This window comes from Ptychodera flava, chromosome 10 (genome assembly GCF_041260155.1).
Source record: "Ptychodera flava strain L36383 chromosome 10, AS_Pfla_20210202, whole genome shotgun sequence".
NCBI classification, from domain to species: domain Eukaryota; kingdom Metazoa; phylum Hemichordata; class Enteropneusta; family Ptychoderidae; genus Ptychodera; species Ptychodera flava.
In genome coordinates, this window is record NC_091937.1 from 4,040,211 (window position 1) to 4,061,979 (window position 21,769).

Below are 21,769 nucleotides of genomic sequence, written 5' to 3' on the forward strand. Positions count from 1 at the left end.
CTGTTCAGTGGTATTTCTTGCCCACTGGATGTCACGAAGGGAGTTTGGTGAATCATTTGTGTTGGTGCAATGTTTTCTACTGTAATGATCCAAAAGCCATGACTATCATAATTTTCATTTGGCCTCCAAAAAAAGTTAAATTTCAAAAACCACATGGCTTGAAATTCATGTACTGTTAACTTCAAAATTCCAAATTGCAAAGGATACAGCGTTGTTCTGTAATGCTGAATTATGCTGGCTAATTTTGTATTACAAAACATGCTGCCTGTTGCTTCTTTAAAATAACCTTGTGCATCCGATCACTATGGGTAAGTATTTGATATGTATTTTGCTTACTTTTACCTCTGATAGTTTAATATTTATGATACAATTGCCCACAGTCTGTTTTTTTTCTCATTTTTGTAGGAAGAGTGACCAAATATCTTCACCTGTCCACCAAGTATGTTGTAGTTGAAAATATCTGGAAGGTTAGCACTAATATAATCTGATTGACAAGTTCCTTGCACTTTGCATGCAGTTATTAACATGTTACTTTGATCCGCAATGGAAATATACAAAAGAGATATCTCCTCATCCTTTAGCCAGGGATAAATATTATTAACTAATTACGTAATCTTCGGTACATCATTTTGCAGTGTTTCATGATGCAATCAGAAAGAACACTTGATCTATTACACTAACTCTTGGCAGAATGTGTGAAAGTAATTAATGTCAGTCAGAAAGTACCTTTATTCTGGTATATATGTCTGTTTGACCATGTTATTTTGTAAAACTGCTAACAACTGATAAATTATAGTGCAAACTGATGTCTGTACTCTTGAATCATCACTGAAACCACAAATGGCATATTGTATTGTACTCACTCCATCACTCTGTAGATATTGTTGCCTTTGTTGTAAAATCTTTTCTGTTATTGACTTGCAGGCTGGAAGACCATTGTACTGAGGAGAGAAGAAGTTACCGGAAGATTCCCACCGGAGAGAAGAAACTTGAAGAGGATTTACTGCCGGGAAGTTTCTATTTCTTTTTATAAATTTTTGCCCTCTAGATAATTATACAGGACTCTTGGGCTGATTTGTTGCAATTCAAGTTTGATCAACTTCAACAATTAAATTGCCCATGCTATAATGATATCTCTGATGTTGAATTATGATGAAAAACTCTGTTAATTCAAAATTTAAGCTTTGTATGGTCTCTAAAAGTAAACATATCAAATTGCTGATCCTTGAATTAATTTAACTGATTTCAATTTTGATAGCCACTCATTGATACAGCTCTTTAACATCTGTCCATTTCATCTTTTACAGGAAGAAGATACAACCAGTCCAGTGAAGAAGACGATGAACAATGATGCTGAGAATCCTGAGAGGTAAATTAATTTAATTATTTACTTGATAATGCCTAGAAGCATGACCCTATACTACCCTATAATTCTGTTTGCTCATGCCTGCAAGCTTTTTTAATTGTTAGCAATAACATTGGAAGTACTCTCTAAAACTGTACAGTAATTACATAAACTGTCGTCACGTGTGACTGCTTCAGACAGTGCAAAGGTAATTTTTCAATGACAAGAGTAATGTTTTCTTTGCTTTGATAGTTGTAGCAGTTGTATTTATCGTCCTTACTAGATAGATATTGTACAATACTTGTTCAGACATGACCAGGATACCAGTGCAATATTCATACAATGCAGTATTCATAAACTTTGTAGACTCATTTCAGAAAGCTTGAGCTCTTACTTACTCATGATTTGCAAATGGCTGATGTGTGCCACATGCAAGCATGACAGCTGCAATAATCATTGATAACTCCACAAATGGAACAGTGGTGTGCATGTGTCATGGTGTCACCATACCTCCAAAATTCAACCCACTGATCTTAGCATCAGTGCATTATTATACCGTTATCAACAGGAAACAAATGTTTTTATGGCAAATGTAGAGTAACGTAATTAAAGCATCCCAACTTAAAACAATAAATGCCACACCATAGCTCAATCTACAGTGAAGATTTCACTTCATTTTTCCCATGTATCATGTCTTTCATAACAATTACATGTGTTTTTAGTCCCCATGGATGAAGTCTGGCGAGACTTATAGATTCGGTCATGTCCGTCCATGCGTCCGTTCACGCAGATATCTCAGACATGCCCTGGTCAATTTCTTTCTAACTTTACACCTCCATAGACTCCCATGTATAAGGCAGTTCTCCATAGACTCCCTGTATAAGTCAGTTCTCCATAGTCTCCCATGTATAAGGCCAAGAAAAATAAAAATTTAGTTTCTCATCGTATTCATATTGCAAAAAGGATGCAGTGACACAGTTTTGAGTCCTCACGGATGAAGTCCAGGGGGCTTATAGATTGGGTCATGTCCGTTCGTCCATCTGTGAGTCCATCCGTTCACGCATATATCTCAGACATTTTGACAAAATGTCATGTGACCTCAGTGACCTTTGACCTGAAATATACATATTTGTACATAACTCAGTAACCACAAGTGCTACAACCTTCAGATAATGGTATGATGGGACACCTTCTGACGCCACATATTGTACCTGATTAATTATGTGCATATCTAATTTTGAGCGAGCCAATAGAGCTAGAGGTCTGATTTTTGGTATATAGGGAAAACTTAGCCATTCAATTTTTTTGACAAAATGTCACATGACCTCAGTCACCTTTGACCTCAAATATACATATCTGTCCATAACTCAGTAACCACAAGTGTTACACCCTTCATATTTGCTATGATGGAAGACCTTATGACGCCACATACTGCACCTCATTAATTGTGTGCATATCTAATTCTGAGCAAGCCAATAGAGCTGGATGTCTGATTTTTGGTATATAGGGATAACTATAGGATAGAAATTTTTTGACAAAATGTCATGTGACCTCGATGACCTTTTACCTAAAATATATGTTTACGTCAATAAATAAGTAACCACAAGTGTTATGTCCTTTATATTTAGTAGGAACGGAGACCTTGTGACAACACACGCTTTACCTCATTAATTATGCACATATCTAATTCTCGGCAAGCGAATAGAGCCAGGGCTCGAACTTAATTTTTTTACCTACTTGCCCTGCGGGCAAGTTTCCAGAAATTTTACTTGCCCGAGGAACAAACTTACTTGCCGATTTTTTTGTCTGTTTGCATTGTTTGGGCAGAGATCACGAGACCAAGCAATCTCAAAATGTGGCTGACGGCATCATATCAATGCAGGTTCCGTTTGTCTGTATTGATAATCGTGTTAATTTTACGATCCATTAGTGTTGGTCTTCGTGATCTCTGCCCACTCGTCCACCAATATTCTAGTGCAGGATTGGGGTCATACAGTTGAAGGGTGGCCCATCAATCGATATTCGCATCAGCAAATCTTTTTCCAGAAGTTTTGAAACTTCCGTTGTCATTTCCTTTCAAAGTTTCATATATGTCGCACTTCTGCTTCTTCACTAACTTTCCACTGAACTCGATGCTGCGACTGCGCTATAGCTTTATCACCGTCGATTTCTGAGTGGCCGGCCGGTCGGTTGAACGTGTATTGTATCCCCTGACACAGATCCTGTTCCGGAATCTGTGACTTTGTCAGGCGTAGATTTCAAAAAATTACATGAAAACAGGGTAGTTGCTTCGCTATGACGTACAGTCTGCGTTGTCTCAGTCAGGTCACCGCGTGCAAAGTGGCTGTTGAAATTACTGACCAACACCCCCTTGGAGTCAATAGCGACAAGCAAGTGAGATTAGACTTCCCGAGGGAGGAAAGACAACAGCTGAATATCACTCGCTGAATGTTGACGTCCAGCTTGTCGGTTGTGATACCCGCTTCAGTGACTTGAAACAGCGAACATTGTTTAACAAAATTTCTTGAGTTTTTTATTCCCAGAACATGTAAATTTTATCAAAGTCTATCACTTGCCCGACCGGGCAAGTGTAATTTATTTTTACCAGCCCGATGTCAGGTTTTACTTGCCCCGGGCAAGCGGGCAACCGTTAAGTTCGAGCCCTGCAATAGAGCTAGAGGTCTGATTTTTTGTATATAGGGATAACTTAGCAATACAATTTTTTTTCAAAATGGCACGTGACCTCGATGACCTTTGACCTTGATTATACATATATATGCATAACTCAGTAACCACAAGTTCTATACCCTTCAATTTTGATAGGATATTAGACCTTAAGATATCACATCTTGTACCTCATTTATTATGCGCATATGTATTTCTTGGCTGGCCAATACAGCTAGAGGTCTGATCTTCTTTCCCGATTTAGAACCCTAACTTAGATATGCCTCATGTGTTTCAAATTGGGAACAACGACATAGACATATGTGCCCATAGATCTCAACATATACATTCCTGTGATACTTCTTAATGACCACATTTCCCTGCCTCATCAGACTAATATTCCTATTACAAGTGGGGACTATGTCATTGTCAATGACTTGTTAAATATATACATCAAAAGTTGCCAAGACTATAGACCTGTGTAATATGATCTTTTCCAAGAACCAAAACCTCATTATTATAGACTCATTTTACTGCTAATTTCTATATAGCAGAAGAACAAGCAACAGAAGATCAACCTAGAAGAAACCATGAATTCCTTCGGAAGAAGAATTTGAAGTATTGCAGGCAATATGTAAGGTGATGGCATTCCTTGTATTTGTACTGGACACCACTACTTTTGATATGGTATCGATCACTGAAAAGGGGTTGGTTCACAGCATGCGTGCCAAAAAGACCTCAAAAAATTATACTTCCTTAGCGAAATGGTGGATCATAGTATCATTGCTTCATATCTTAGTGTCATCGTTGGACTGCCTAGTCTTTTCCTCCTGGATGTCCGGTAAGCAGTATGATTCCCTTCCTTGCTTGAATGGTTCTGAAACACTCTTCAAAGCCAACTGGACCCTGGGACCTGATTCCTAGTCTTCCGGGATGGCTCCGGCTCCGTTGACTAAAATTGGGGCCACCCAGGTTAACAATTCATCAGACAATGGCAAGACATCTTTCATAATATTTAATTATTTTTACAGTTTTGTCATATATTTGAGTAGGGAAACACTTCCACATCACACTATATCACAACCATTACATAAACTTCAATATTCCTGTTATATGTCACTGTTCGACTGGTAAGTGTCTTGGTAATGTATCAGTAATGGGCAGGTCCTGTAACTTACAACTATGGATGCCATGCAAATAAATACCGCAGTGTGGAACAACTTCTGCAGTACACTTGGGGACACGTCACATAAACTGTTGTTGCCGATGATGTTATTGCCCGATGACTGTAGTGTGTATTGATTGATTACTTGGATCGTCATCAATGTGAAAAGCATATTTCAGCTTAGTAGAAGATCTTGCAACCCTGCAAATGGAACATTCACCTGACAAAATACAACCAGACTCTTGATATTACCACTTGGCTACATCACAACCAGACTCCTGACAACCAGCACTACGTGATATCACCAGCTACACTCATGAGGTTACATCTATATCTCCTCAACAATATGGTCAGACTTCGTGTTGCAATCAGTGGAAAATTGACATTTTGCAAGACAATCAACAAGTAAACAACCGTTACATTAGCGGTGATACATGTACATATCAAACTATAACAAATTAAATGACCTTACTGATTTAGCATGCATCCAGTGGACACTCTCCTGATATGTGAACTTTGTGAACAGCAGTATGAGTTTATTTGTGAGTAACAAGCAATGACAATAGGTATGACTCACAGAAGTACTGTACTACGTATACATGGCCTCCATGACCATTGTTCCCAATTGGATTTCACCGATTTGTTCCATTGAAGTGATCGGATGTATCTAAAGAAGACTGGACTTACTGAGACTTCTTCCAAGTGATTATCCAAACAAGACTGAATAAATGTGACTACAGGTGACACTTATGTCATATTACATCTTCAAAACTCTTAGAGATATGAAAATCAATTTGTTCAATAAGGTTTACATCATTGAAATCATACAGACTGAGAGTCAGATTATGACTGAATTCCCATTACCACATCAGCAGATCATCTACCAAGGACATATGTTTGAGTTTTCCAAACTGGACAGCACCGAAATATGTATGTTCATTAGTTGATCTGCAATGACACTGGATGCCCACCATTGTTTCACGTAGGCTTCAGGACCTCGGCAGACAGATCTGCCTAAACAGTTATTTTTTGCCCAAAAGACTGATTAAGACACGTTGTGGTACAGTGACAATAATTATACAGGGTTGTAATCATGCTCAGCTTAATATACAGTATTGCTTACCCATCTATTCCCTTGAAAACTATTCAATTTTCAATAAGTGATCTCAAAGGTATTGTTTCTGTCCTTGTGCCCACTCAGTCAACTTAAGAATTACAAGTCAAGTTTAAAAAAAAAAAAAAAAAAAAAAAAAAAAATAATATATATATATATATATATATATATATATATATATATATATATATATATATATATATATATATATATATATATTTCTGTTCTTGTACCCACTCAGTCAACTTAAAATTACAGGTTATGCTTGAAAAAAAAAGTTCATTTATTTATTTATTTCTGTCCTTGTGCCCACTCAGTCAACTTAAAAATTACAGAATTACAGGTTATGCTTGAAAAAAAAAATTATTTATTTATTTATTTCTGTTCTTGTGCCCACTCAGTCAACTTAAAAATTACAGAATTACAGGTTATGCTTGAAAAAAAAAATTATTTATTTATTTATTTCTGTTCTTGTGCCCACTCAGTCAACTTAAAAATTACAGAATTACAGGTTATGCTTGAAAAAAAAATTTATTTATTTATTTATTTCTGTTCTTGTGCCCACTCAGTCAACTTAAAAATTACAGAATTACAGGTTATGCTTGAAAAAAAAAAATTAATATTTTCTTATTTATGCATTTCTGTTCTTGTGCCCACTCAGTCAACTTAAAATTTACAGAATTACAGGTTATGCTTGAAAAAAAAATATTGATTTATTTCTGTTCTAGTTCCCACTCAGTCAACTTAAAATTACAGGTTATGCTTGAAAAAGAAATGTTTATTTATTTATTTATTTATTTCTGTTCTTTTGCCCACTCAGTGAACTTAAAAATTACAGAATTACAGGTTATGCTTGAAAAAAAATTATTTATTTATTTATTTCTGTTCTTGTGTGCCCGCTCAGTCAACTTAAAATTTACAGAATTACAGGTTATGCTTAAAAAAAATGTTTATTTATTAATTTATTTATTTCTGTTCTTTTGCCCACTCAATCAACTTAAAAATTACAGAATTACAGGTTATGCTTGAAAAAAAAAATATTGATTTATTTCTGTTCTAGTGCCCACTTAGTCAACTTAAAATTACAGGTTATGCTTGAAAAAAAAAAGTTTATTTATTTATTTATTTATTTCTGTTCTTGTGCCCACTCAGTCAACTTAAAAATTACAGAATTACAGGTTATGCTTGAAAAACAAAATTATTTATTTATTTATTTTTGTTCTTGTATTACAGAGTTACAGGTTATGCTTGAAAAAAAAATATTGATATTTTTTTATTTATGCATTTCTGGGCTTGTGCCCACTCACTCAAATTTAAAAAGTACAGAATTATGAAAAAAAAAATTATTTAATTATTTATTTCTGTTCTTGTGCCCACTCAGTCAACTTAAAATTACAGGTTATGCTTAAAAAAAATTTATTTATTTATTTATTTATTTCTGTTCTTGTGCCCACTCAGTCAACTTGAAAATTACAGAATTACAGGTCATGCTTGAAAAAAAAAATTAATATTTTCGTATTTATGCATTTTTGGGCTTGTGCCCCTCAGTCAAATTTAAAAAGTACAGAATTATGAAAAAAAAATTATTTAATTATTTATTTCTGTTCTTGTGCCCACTCAGTCAACTTAAAATTTACAGAATTACAGGTTATGCTTAAAAAAAATGTTTATTTATTAATTTATTTATTTCTGTTCTTTTGCCCACTCAATCAACTTAAAAATTACAGAATTACAGGTTATGCTTGAAAAAAAAAATATTGATTTATTTCTGTTCTAGTGCCCACTCAGTCAACTTAAAATTACAGGTTATGCTTGAAAAAAAATGATTATTTATTTATTTATTTCTGTTCTTGTGCCCACTCAGTCAACTTAAAAATTACAGAATTACAGGTTATGCTTGAAAAAAAATTATTTATTTATTTCTGTTCTAGTGCCCACTCAGTCAACTTAAAATTACAGGTTATGCTTGAAAAAAATGATTATTTATTTATTTATTTCTGTTCTTGTGCCCACTCAGTCAACTTAAAAATTACAGAATTACAGGTTATGCTTGAAAAAAAAATTATTTATTTATTTATTTCTGTTCTTGTGCCCACTCAGTCAACTTTAAAATTACAGAATTACAGGTTATGCTTGAAAAAAAAAATTAATATTTTCTTATTTATGCATTTCTTAGCTTGTGCCCACTCAGTCAAATTTTAAAAGTACAGAATTATGAAAAAGAAATTATTTAATAATTTATTTCTGTTCTTGTGCCCACTCAGTCAACTTAAAATTTACAGAATTACAGGTTATGCTTAAAAAAATGTTTATTTATTTATTTATTTATTTATTTATTTCTGTTCTTTTGCCCACTCAATCAACTTAAAAATTACAGAATTACAGGTTATGCTTAAAAAAAAAATATTGATTTATTTCTGTTCTAGTGCCCACTCAGTCAACTTAAAATTACAGGTTATGCTTAAAAAATTATTTATTTATTTCTGTTCTTGTGCCCACTCAGTCAACTTAAAAATTACAGAATTAAAGGTTATGCTTGAAAAACAAAATTATTTATTTTTTCTGTCCTTGTGCCTACTCAGTCAATTAAGAATTACAAGTCAAGTTTAAAAAAAAAAAAATATATATTTATATATATATATAAATATATATATATATATATATATATATATATATATATATATATATATATATATATACATATATATATATATTAAAAATTAAATATGTAACATATATATATTTCTGCTCTTGTGCTCACTCAGTCAACTTAAAATTACAGGTTAAGCTTGAAAAAAAAATGTTTATTAATTTATTTATTTATTTATTTATTTATTTATTTCTGTTCTTTTGCCCACTCAATCAACTTAAAAATTACAGAATTACAGGTTATGCTTGAAAAAAAAATATTGATTTATTTCTGTTCTAGTGCCCACTCAGTCAACTTAAATTACAGGTTATGCTTGAAAAAAAATGTTTATTTATTTATTTATTTATTTATTTATTTATTTCTGTTCTAGTGCCCACTCAGTCAACTTAAAATTACAGGTTATGCTTGAAAAAAAATGTTTATTTATTTATTTATTTATTTATGTATTTCTGTTCTTGTGCCCTCTCAGTCAACTTAAAAATTAAAGAATTACAGGTTATGCTTGAAAAATAATAATATTAATATTATTTATGCATTTCTAGGCTTGTGCCCACTCACTCAAATTTAAAAAGTACAGAATTATGAAAAAAAAATTATTTAATTATTTATTTCTGTTCTTGTGCCCACTCAGTCAACTTAAAATTACAGGTTATGCTTAAAAAATATTTATTTATTTATTTATTTATTTCTGTTCTTGTGCCCACTCAGTCAACTTAAAAATTACAGAATTACAGGTTATGCTTGAAAAACAAAATTATTTATTTATTTATTTATTTATTTATTTCTGTCCTTGTGCCAACTCAGTCAACTTAAAAACTACAGAATTACAGGTTATGCTTGAAAAAAAAAATTGATTTATTTCTGTTCTTGTGCTTACTCAGTCAACTTAAAATTACAGGTTATGCTTGAAAAAAAAATGTTTATTTATTTATTTATTTATTTATTTATTTCTGTTCTTGTGCCCACTCAGTCAACTGAAAAATTACAGAATTACAGGTTATGCTTGAAAAAAAAAATATTTATTTATTTCTGTTCTAGTGCCCACTTAGTCAACTTAAAATTACAGGTTATGCTTGAAAAAAAATGTTTATTTATTTATTAATTTCTATTCTTGTGCCCACTCAGTCAACTTAAAATTACAGCTTATGCTTATAAAAAAAGTCTGTTCTTGTGCCCAATCAGTCAACTTAAAATTACAGCTTATGCTTTAAAAAAAAGGTTATGCTTGAAAAAAAAATATTGATTTATTTCTGTTCTAGTGCCCACTTAGTCAACTTAAAATTACAGGTTATGCTTGAAAAAAAATGATTATTTATTTATTTATTTCTGTTCTTGTGCCCACTCAGTCAACTTAAAAATTACAGAATTACAGGTTATGCTTGAAAAAAATTATTTATTTATTTCTGTTCTTGTGCCCACTCAGTCAACTTAAAATTACAGGTTATGCTTTAAAAAAAGTTTATTTATTTATTTATTTCTGTTCTTGTGCCCACTCAGTCAACTTAAAAATTACAGAATTACAGGTTATGCTTGAAAAAAAAATTATTTATTTATTTATTTCTGTTCTTGTGCCCACTCAGTCAACTTTAAAATTACAGAATTACAGGTTATGCTTGAAAAAAAAATTAATATTTTCTTATTTATGCATTTCTTAGCTTGTGCCCACTCAGTCAAATTTTAAAAGTACAGAATTATGAAAAAGAAATTATTTAATAATTTATTGCTGTTCTTGTTCCCACTCAGTCAACTTAAAATTTACAGAATTACAGGTTATGCTTAAAAAATGTTTATTTATTTATTTATTAATTTATTTATTTCTGTTCTTTTGCCCACTCAATCAACTTAAAAATTACAGAATTACAGGTTATGCTTGGAAAAAAAAAATATTGATTTATTTCTGTTCTAGTGCCCACTTAGTCAACTTAAAATTACAGGTTATGCTTAAAAAATTATTTATTTATTTCTGTTCTTGTGCCCACTCAGTCAACTTAAAAATTACAGAATTAAAGGTTATGCTTGAAAAACAAAATTATTTATTTTTTTCTGTCCTTGTGCCTACTCAGTCAACTTAAGAATTACAAGTCAAGTTTAAAAAAAAAAAAATATATATTATATATATATATAATTATATATATATATATATATATAATATATATATATATATATATATATATATACATATATATATATATTAAAAATATTAAATATGTAACATATATATATTTCTGCTCTTGTGCTCACTCAGTCAACTTAAATTACAGGTTAAGCTTGAAAAAAAAATGTTTATTGATTTATTGATTTATTTATTTATTTATTTCTGTTCTTTTGCCCACTCAATCAACTGAAAAATTACAGAATTACAGGTTATGCTTGAAAAAAAATATTGATTTATTTCTGTTCTAGTGCCCACTCAGTCAACTTAAAATTACAGGTTATGCTTGAAAAAAAAATGTTTATTTATTTATTTATTTATTTATTTATTTATTTCTGTTCTAGTGCCCACTCAGTCAACTTAAAATTACAGGTTATGCTTGAAAAAAAATGTTTATTTATTTATTTATTTATTTCTGTTCTTGTGCCCACTCAGTCAACTTAAAAATTAAAGAATTACAGGTTATGCTTGAAAAAAAATAATATTAATATTATTTATGCATTTCTAGGCTTGTGCCCACTTACTCAAATTGAAAAAGTACAGAATTATGAAAAAAAAATTATTTAATTATTTATTTCTGTTCTTGTGCCCACTCAGTCAACTTAAAATTACAGGTTATGCTTTAAAAAAAATTTATTTATTTATTTATTTATTTCTGTTCTTGTGCCCACTCAGTCAACTTAAAAATTACAAAATTACAGGTTATGCTTGAAAAACAAAATTGTTCATTTATTTATTTATTTATTTATTTCTGTCCTTGTGCCAACTCAGTCAACTTAAAAACTACAGAATTACAGGTTATGCTTGAAAAAAAAAATTGATTTATTTCTGTTCTTGTGCTTACTCAGTCAACTTAAAATTACAGGTTATGCTTGAAAAAAATGTTTATTCATTTATTTATTTATTTATTTATTTCTGTTCTTGTGCCCATTCAGTCAACTGAAAAATTACAGAATTACAGGTTATGCTTGTAAAAAAAATATTTATTTCTGTTCTAGTTTCCACTCAGTCAACTTAAAATTACATGTTATGCTTGAAAAAAAAAATGTTTATTTATTTATTAATTTCTATTCTTGTGCCCACTCAGTCAACTTAAAATTACAGCTTATGCTTATAAAAAAAAAGTCTGTTCTTGTGCCCACTCAGTCAACTTAAAATTACAGCTTATGCTTTAAAAAAAAATTATGTTCTTGTGCTCATTCAGTCAACTTAAAACTTACAGATTAAGCTTTACCAAAAAAAAAAACAAACAAAAAAAACAGTCCCCTGTGAACCAGCCATATGCAACTCTAACATCAAAGCAGCCAAGGAAAAAAGATAAAAAAATATATTTGCTGCTGCAGAGCTTATAAGATAGAGTAGGTGAATGTCAGTTGTTGTCTGTATCATTTGTATGATACATCAGTGTTCATTAAATAGATGTCTGTCAATTTTCACCTGTATGCATTGTTAGATGCATCAGAATTAAAAGGTAAAAAGTCTTTCATAAGGCAGTCCTGTGTGGACCAACCATATGCAACTTTAACATCAAAACAGCCAACAAAAAGAGAAAAATTACAAAGATAAAAAAGAATATTTCGTAGGCAGTCCTGTGTCGACCAACCATATGCAACTTTAATATCAAAACAGGCAATGAAAAGAGATAAAATATAAATATATACTACACAGTCTATTTGCTGCTGTAGAGTTTACAACATAGGTGAATGTCAGTGTTATCCATATCAATTTATTAATGTCATTATTTACTGATGTTGTGGGTATTGGAATGAGGGGTGGGTTCACTTTTGTTGTGGGTATTGGAACCAGGGGCTGGCAGAGGGGTGGGTTCACTTTTGTTGTGGGTATTGGAACCAGGGGTTGGCAGAGGGTTGGCCACACTTTTGTTGTGGGTATTGGAACCAGGGGTTGGCAGAGGGGTGGGTTCACTTTGTTTTGGGTATTGGAACCAGGGGTTGGCAGAGGGGTGGGTTCACTTTTGTTGTGGGTATTGGAACCAGGGGTTGGCAGAGGGGTGGGTTCACTTTTGTTGTGGGTATTGGAACCAGGGGTTGGCAGAGGGTTGGCCACACTTTTGTTGTGGGTATTGGAACCAGGGTTGGCAGAGGGGTGGGTTCACTTTTGTTGTGGGTATTGGAACCAGGGGTTGGCAGAGGGGTGGGTTCACTTTTGTTGTGGGTATTGGAACCAGGGGTTGGCAGAGGGGTGGGTTCACTTTTGTTGTGGGTATTGGAACCAGGGGTGGCAGAGGGGTGGGTTCACTTTTGTTGTGGGTATTGGAACCAGGGGTTGGCAGAGGGGTGGTTTCACTTTTGTTGTGGGTATTGGAACCAGGGGTTGGCAGAGGGGTGGGTTCACTTTTGTTGTGGGTATTGGAACCAGGGGTTGGCAGAGGGGTGGTTTCACTTTTGTTGTGGGTATTGGAACCAGGGGTTGGCAGAGGGGTGGGTTCACTTTTGTTGTGGGTATTGGAACCAGGGTTGGCAGAGGGGTGGGTTCACTTTTGTTGTGGGTATTGGAACCAGGGGTTGGCAGAGGGTTGGCCACACTTTTGTTGTGGGTATTGGAACCAGGGGTTGGCAGAGGTTGGCCACACTTTTGTTGTGGGTATTGGAACCAGGGGTTGGCAGAGGGTTGGCCACACTTTTGTTGTGGGTATTGGAACCAGGGGTTGGCAGAGGGTTGGCCACACTTTTGTTGTGGGTATTGGAACCAGGGTTGGCAGAGGGTTGGCCACACTTTGTTGTGGGTATTGGAACCAGGGGTTGGCAGAGGGTTAGCCACACTTTTGTTGTGGGTATTGGAACCAGGGGTTGGCAGAGGGTTGGCCACACTTTTGTTGTGGGTATTGGAACCAGGGGTTGGCAGAGGGTTGGCCACATTTTTTTGTGGGTATTGGAACCAGGGGTTGGCAGAGGGTTGGCCACACTTTTGTTGTGGGTATTGGAACCAGGGGTTGGCAGAGGGTTAGCCACACTTTTGTTGTGGGTATTGGAACTAGGGGTTGGCAGAGGGATCAGCACACTTTTGTTGTGGGTATTGGAACCAGTTTGTAGGGGTTAATTGAGGGGATGGATACTCAATTGAGTAATGTGATAATCATTACAAATACAGTCACATGTGCATATCATAATCCTGGTGCAAAAATGAACAAGCTGCTAGAGGCACAGTTCATCCAGGGCATTTTGTTGTCCTTTGAAATCTTAATGCATGACAGTCAGCAACATGTGTAGGGCTTCACATGGTCCTGAACAAACAAACAAACAAACAAAAAAAGAGAATTTACTTATAGATAACTTTTTTCCCAAAACATTTGAAGTGTTGCATCATGTCACAATGCAGATGTAACAACAGCAAACAACAGTCAACAAACAAGTAAGCCTTTCAAAATATAGCCACCTATGACAAACTTCATTGATTTTGCAATGAAAACAAGTGGTATATTTTGAATGGGTGCACAAGGACAGAGAAAATACCTTTACCCTGGATAACAGGAATACTATTGGTTGTGTTATAATGTGATGTAGTTGTATTCCACTGCTCAGAAGAATATGTGTAATTTATTTGTTCAAAAATAAGATGTCTTGCTATTGTACATTTTGACTTGTTGTCCAGAGTAGCTCCAATGGATGCCCATGGTGCTAGAGACATCCCTGAAGACAAAGGAATCTTGTCCTTTGGTCCAGTTGGCTTTGAAGATGTGACGGAGCTGTTCAAGGAGGGAAGTAATCATATTGTTGCCACGTGGATGTTCAGTTCTTGGAAATTATCACGTGGTGGAGCTTTAACACCCAGGATATGCGGCAGTGATGCTAAGGTACATTGTTTTGTAACGGAAGATCTTTTGGCTTTCACATATTTCGTCAAAAAATTTTGCTTTCTCTCACCATGGTGAACTCAAAATGCTGTGTTTCACGCAATGCTTGTTGAACCAGGGAGTTTTGGCCTTGTTTCACCAAATTTCCTGGTGGAAAGTACATGTGCCAGGGATGCTAGCGCCAAGATCCAGGTGTAAAACCACCTGTGTAAAAAGAATGCCATCATCATGTGAACAAAGCGGACTCCTTGTAGTCAAGGATGATAAACTGGAATAATTTGACATTGTTTGGCAGTGAAATTAATGAAATTTTGATATTTTTACATTTAGATTGGCAATTTACCATATTTTTGAAATTTGGATTTTCGACAAATTTATGATATTTCTATGTTAAAAACTGTTTGTCCAAGACATCAAGTACTTCACTTTGTTTTGTAGGGCAAATTGAACAAACCCATGTCTCAGGCAAGAGGGACTTAAGATTGTCAAGATTTTAGAGCACAACAAAAAGAAATTGAAAAGCCTATTGTCATTTCAGTGGTTGAAAATTTTGTATTTCTTCATTACCTTGCTATGTATATTTTTGTTCCAAATTATCACAAAAAAGCCTGATTTTTGGTAAATGCATAAAAGGTAGAAAAAACACTGTTTACACCAAAAATGAGATACATCCCTCTCCCGCTGAGCCATGGAATTGTTAATGTTATACTTTCTTGCGCATCTTAACCTAACATTGATGAAATCGACTTCAAATTTCTATTTTAGGCAATATATGATGAAAGTTTATTTTCATGACCTCCTTTGGTCATATGGACAGCCTAACTTCCCATTGTACTTTCCAATACACAAAGAGGATCTTCCCTTTGTCAAGGAGCTGATGAATTTTGTATCTCAGCCCCCTCTGCTCTAGGAGCAGTTGTGTGACATTACGGGTCCTCCTGGTCAATTGGCTGTTTGTTTATTTTAAACTCAGTCCTGATTTTCCTCAGCTTCTTGTACATTTCAGGCTTTCAGTTTACATGCTGTCCTTTTCATTTTGAACAGAAGGGTCATTCATAATTCTTTGCAAAAATAGGCATGCATGTTCCCTTGTATTTAATGTTTCTCTTGAATTTACTGTGTGTACCAGTATGCAAATACTTGTGTGCATTAATTTCCCCAAGTCCATTCTCAGCATCAACTCAGTCTAAGTTAATTCAGGTGCTGGACAGATAAATGTATTATGATCAAAACTGAAATTCAAGTATGGGAAAGGTTAAAATGCTGTACAAGTGACAAACTATAATTGTTAATGTTTTAGATAGGTTACTTGAAGTCAAGGGCAAAAAACAAGCTGATGATCTTTAGTTTGGCTTTAGTAAAATTATGAAATTGTAAAATTATAAATGGTTTTCATATGACTTTATTGAAACTATATGTAATGGATCATTTTAACCTTTGGCTTCAAGTCTCCTCACACTATATGGAGATGGCATTCTTTCTGTAGTAAATCTGAAGATTGTAAATTTTTGTTAGATAGTCAGGCAGATTGAAAGTCTGGAAAAAATGATGAAAATACATTGTGATTTAGATTTTTTGATATCAAAATATTACAAAATTATTGTTTCCAATCAAGTCAACCTCATTTTGCTCTCAAGTGTACCTTTTGACATTGAAAATTTTGGCCTGCACGTATTCAAATTGATTACCAAATTCTATCAATAAACTTTGTTGATCAAATTACATTGTCCAAATTCTAAAATGAAGAGGTTAGCAAGGTAGCAATATTGTAACTTAGATTGTAAAAGTCCTTGCACCCAGAGTTTTTCGTCCCCAAGAGGTTTTATCTCTGAGCAAGGCTTGAGGAGTTCAGAAATGAAATAAAGTACTTTAAATGGATATGCTGCGTTTCCTTTCATTATTATGGCCCCATTGATCTACAGATGTAGGGAATGGGAGAATGTGTACTGTCTTTCCATTGATCTACAGATGTAGGGAATGGGAGAATGTGTACTGTCTGTCAAGATGTGAGGGATGTGATGAAGTGTACTGTGTGTAAATTCATTTATGTGAGTTTTGTTTGGAGTTCCCACTCAGCCAAGCTATAACTAAAGTCATTCAGGTGTTGGTTGTTAAAAAGCAGAAAGAGTACAAATACTTATGCTCAGCAAACTGTTTGGAATGTAGTAAATTGAACCAAAGACAATTTTGGCGGCCATTTTGTCAGGCAAGTGTAGTGCACAGTCAACTGTGAAGCGTAATTTTATTTGCTCACGTGTTCACACACGTGAGCATATGGTTTAGCCATGTCTGTCTGTGTGTGTGTGTGTGTGTGTGTCTGTGTGTGTGTCCGTGTGTCTGTATCCCCATTATCTCAAAAACGGCTGAACGTATTTCAGTCAAATTTGGTAGACATCTTCAGAATTCAAATGGCTAGAACTGAAAAGGTTTTGGTGGGCGTGGCTTGCATACTTTTTGTTAATTTGCATAATTAATGATTTTAGAGAAAACAGATATACATTAAAACAACTGCACACAATTTGATGAGATTTGCTACAAATGTTGATCACACCTATATATATCAGCAGTGGGAACCATTAAGGGGTGACGTGAAAGATAGTTGCTAATTTGCATATTTAATGAACTTTCCTAATTAGGGATATATATCTGATTTGACACGATCAAAATTGACCAACTTGCTACATGTATTGAAGATACTATGATACAATATTATTGAAAGTCATTTAGCATTTTCTCTTCAGGTAATTCCTAATTTGCATATTTAATGAACTTTCCTAATTAGGGATATATATCTGATTTGACATGATCGAAATTGACCAAACTTTCTACATGTATTGAAGATACTATGATACAATATTATTGAAAGTCATTTAGCATTTTCTCTTCAGACAATTCCTAATTTGCATATTTAATGAACTTTGCTAATTAGGGATATATATCTGAATTGACTTGACCAAAGTTGACAAAACTTGCTACATGTATTGGAGATATTATAATACAACATTATTGAAAATCATAAAGCATTTTTACTTCAGTTAATTCCTATTTACATATTTGATGAACTTTGCTAATTAGGGATGTATTGATTATATCTGAATTGACTGGTCCAAAATTTATGAAACTTGCTATATACATTAAAGACACTATGATACAACATTATTGAAAGTCATTTAACAGTTTTACTTCAGCCAATTCAGAATTTGCATATTTAATGAATTTTCATAATTTGGGATATTTATCTATATTGACTTGATGAAACTTGCTACGTACATTAAAGACAGTCATTAAGCATTTTCTCTTCAGGTAATTCCTAATTTGCATATTTAATGAACTTTCCTAATTAGGGATATATATCTGAATCGACTTGACCAAAGTTGACAAAACTTGCTACTTTTATTGCATATACCATGATACAACATTATTGAAAATCATTAAGCATTTTTACTTAAGCCAATTCCTAATTTACATATTTAATGAACTTTGCTTATTAGGGATATATACTGGGATTTACTTGATCAAAGTTGGCAAAACATGCTATGTACATTGATGATTATACCAGGTTAAAACAATATCAAAAGTCATTTCACATTTTCATGTCAGCTCATTTATAATTTGCATGTCTAATGAGCTTTCACAGCTCGGCATATATGGCTTGAAGGACTTGGCCAAGGTAATTACACTTGCTATATAAGTGGTGATACAATGACAGCAGTCAAAGAACTTTAATATTTTTATTTCAGCTAATTACATATTTTTATTTCAGCTTATTACATATTTGTATACTTCATGACCTAATCGGCAGTGATTATTGTTCATTATGTTGATCATAATACTTTCAATGAAGTTGTAAACATGTGGCAAAGGTTCAATTTTACACAACTGCAATATATAATGAAACACGTGAGCATTTTCAGTTCATATCTGGTTCAACTTGGCTTGAGTGCAATGTGGAATATAAATCATAACATCGTCACTATGTGTGTTAATGTGATCCTCTATGGCACTCAAATGGCTTAACTTTGTGCAAATTTTCATGTTGACAAAAATCAAAGAGACATGGCCGGACAACAGATTTAAACTTTTCATATAGAGAATATACCACATTTATTATACTTCTATTATAGAGAACAGTAGAATTTGGCCTGCACTAAAGAGCCATTTGGAACACCTATTCTGCAACAGTTACCATTTCCAGGCGCCCCACCCTCCTGCCTCTGCATCTGTGCATTCACTTTTGAACGATTTCAAGGGACCCATCGGACAAGAGTCAGGGTATGTCTTGTGCTCTGTATACATGTTAGTGCACAGGCTATCAAGAAGCATGCCAAAGATGGCTTGCCATGTTAGCATAAACTGGAAGAAAGTTGACATTGTACGAAAATGGTCAATGCTCAGACAATGTGATACTCCGGTTAATCACAAAAGTACTGCAAAGGAAGCACTCAAACATTGATACCGTGCATCGCCCTCCACTTTGCGTCAGATGATATGCTGCACCAATGTCGTGTTGCATCCTTCGGTATTTTTGCAATAACCTCATTATGTCCATACAGATATCATTTGCAAAATTTTAGAATATACTGACCAACTGGTGGCCATTTTATCAAGAAAGTTCTATCTTAAGCCATAACACAGACATGTCTCTATTTATACATATGTAAAATGTGCACAAGTTAGATTTATGGTAAATGTACATTCACTTATCTATTTATTTTGATGTAAATCATAACACAGGCATGCAGTTTAGTTACTGGTTTGACAATATCCAGAGAAGTCAGACTTGACTGAGAGACCTAGTACACACCAACTTCCTGTCCATTTCAGATATCTGTCAATCATGCACTTCAACAAGAAAGCAAAATCAATTAGGCCACGGTAGTTCTCAAATTTGGCATAGTTGGGTCTTTAAAAACAATTTAAATCTAAGCTTCAGTCACTTGTGTTCTTCTAATAACAGTATGTAAACAACTACCAAGGATCCATTTACAGAGGGCAATTGGAAGACCTTTCTCTGGGGCTGCTGTTGGAGAGTGTAACTGTTATCTCATTGTGAAACTGGTCATCAATAATTATGGTACATTTTGGCTTTACAATACTATGCCAAGATTTTTAAATAATCAGATAACATAAGCATAAATTAAAGCTGCATGCACCGTTACCAGGCATGGGCAGATGTAGCTGGAGACGACTCCACTTTCACAACCTTTAATCCTTTTATAATTTGAATATGCATCACCATGCTAAATTTGCCAAAATGTTTTGGTTTTCCAGTTGCTGTAGGAATGGTATGCAGTTCTCAGGGATAGTTGGATAAATTTCCATTGTTTTACTGTACATGTGCACCTCACCAAGTTGTTAGTTTTGTTAGAAAAACAATAGTTTTCTTGTTGCTCTGGGAGTTATCATGGTTACTGGAGAAATCTAGACACATTCCTTAAGGTACAACCCGCCTCGGGGATAGATATTCAGACTCTGCAATTTCTAAAATTCTTTTCTGATCTACCACCTGTGGGCTCATTTTAAAGCTCTTGGAGAAATAAAAACTTTCACTCTAAGTTTTTCGAAATCCAAAATTTTATTTTTACCCCATAGAGTTAACACAGGAATGGCGGCCATTTTGAATTTCAAATATCACAAAATGTTCAGTAAAACTTTGCACGGTGACCCCTGATTTTTATTGTGAAATTGGTAAGAGAATAGTTGAAAGTTTCATTTAAGAAAGTTTGAGCAAAATTTAAGTCTTTCACTTTCGAGGTGTGTTGACAACCTTAAATGGAGTGCCAAATTTATTAGTCTGACAAAGGGGGGGTCATCATTTTTTTTCGCGAAAAATGCAGAGGGGGGGTCTATATTTTTTTGAACACCGGCGACAAGATTTTGCCGCCCCCCCCCCCCAGGCCGTAAAAACTGAACGGTCCCTCATTGCTGGTGTCAGCAATGAGCTTTTCAAATAGGTTGATTCTTCATCTGTGTCCATCATCTGTCATCCATTGTCTGCCGTCACTGGTCTGACAGCTTTAAAATCTGATAAAGCTTTTCACGAATGCTCTAATTTAGATGAGTGAGCATTAGCTGAACAACCAAAAAAACTTTTTAAAATTTTGTTTATAGACCTGCAAACAAACAACAAAAAGAAAATAACAAACACTGTTCTTTATTCACAAACATGTACACAAGTAAAACTCTTTATTTGTTATTTATTGTATATGAAAGCAATCATGCTGACAAATAACAAACACGCATAAACAAACAAACAAAGGCGTCAGAGTTCACTGAGGTAGTGGATATTTTACAGACCAAGCTTGTATTCGTATTTCTGAGGGTAAGCAGCCAAAAATCTCGAACATCGAAAAAAATTGTACTAGTGAATTATTTGTAGCTTTAAGGTAATGTTATTGTGCTTTGAGATGTCATACAGCAAAATGCTTTTTTCAGTTAAATGCTCAGAGGATTGATGTTGAAACACTTCAGTTTCTATGTTATCCTTCTTTATAAAAGGTCCGTTTATTGGCCAATGATCCCAATAATGAGCCAATTAGAATAGGTCTCTTACTGTGCAGTTGGACATTGGCCGCAGTCTGCTCGCATTGTCAAGAGGTTTGGAGAGCATAATCTTCGCCCTAAACTGCCTTGGAGTCGGCAATGTTGACATTGCTTGGCAACTAGGATCACGGATAGTTCTTAGGAAACCAGGTAAACATTCTAATCGACTTGGGATTCACGGCATCATTGCCTAACGCCGGTGAACTACGCGATACCAAATCAGGAAACTATGCGTCGACCATCAGACATTGGGTCGGGAAAGATTGTGAATTAGTGTCCAGATAAATGGCCGATACTTCGATTACAAATTCTGAAGTTCTGT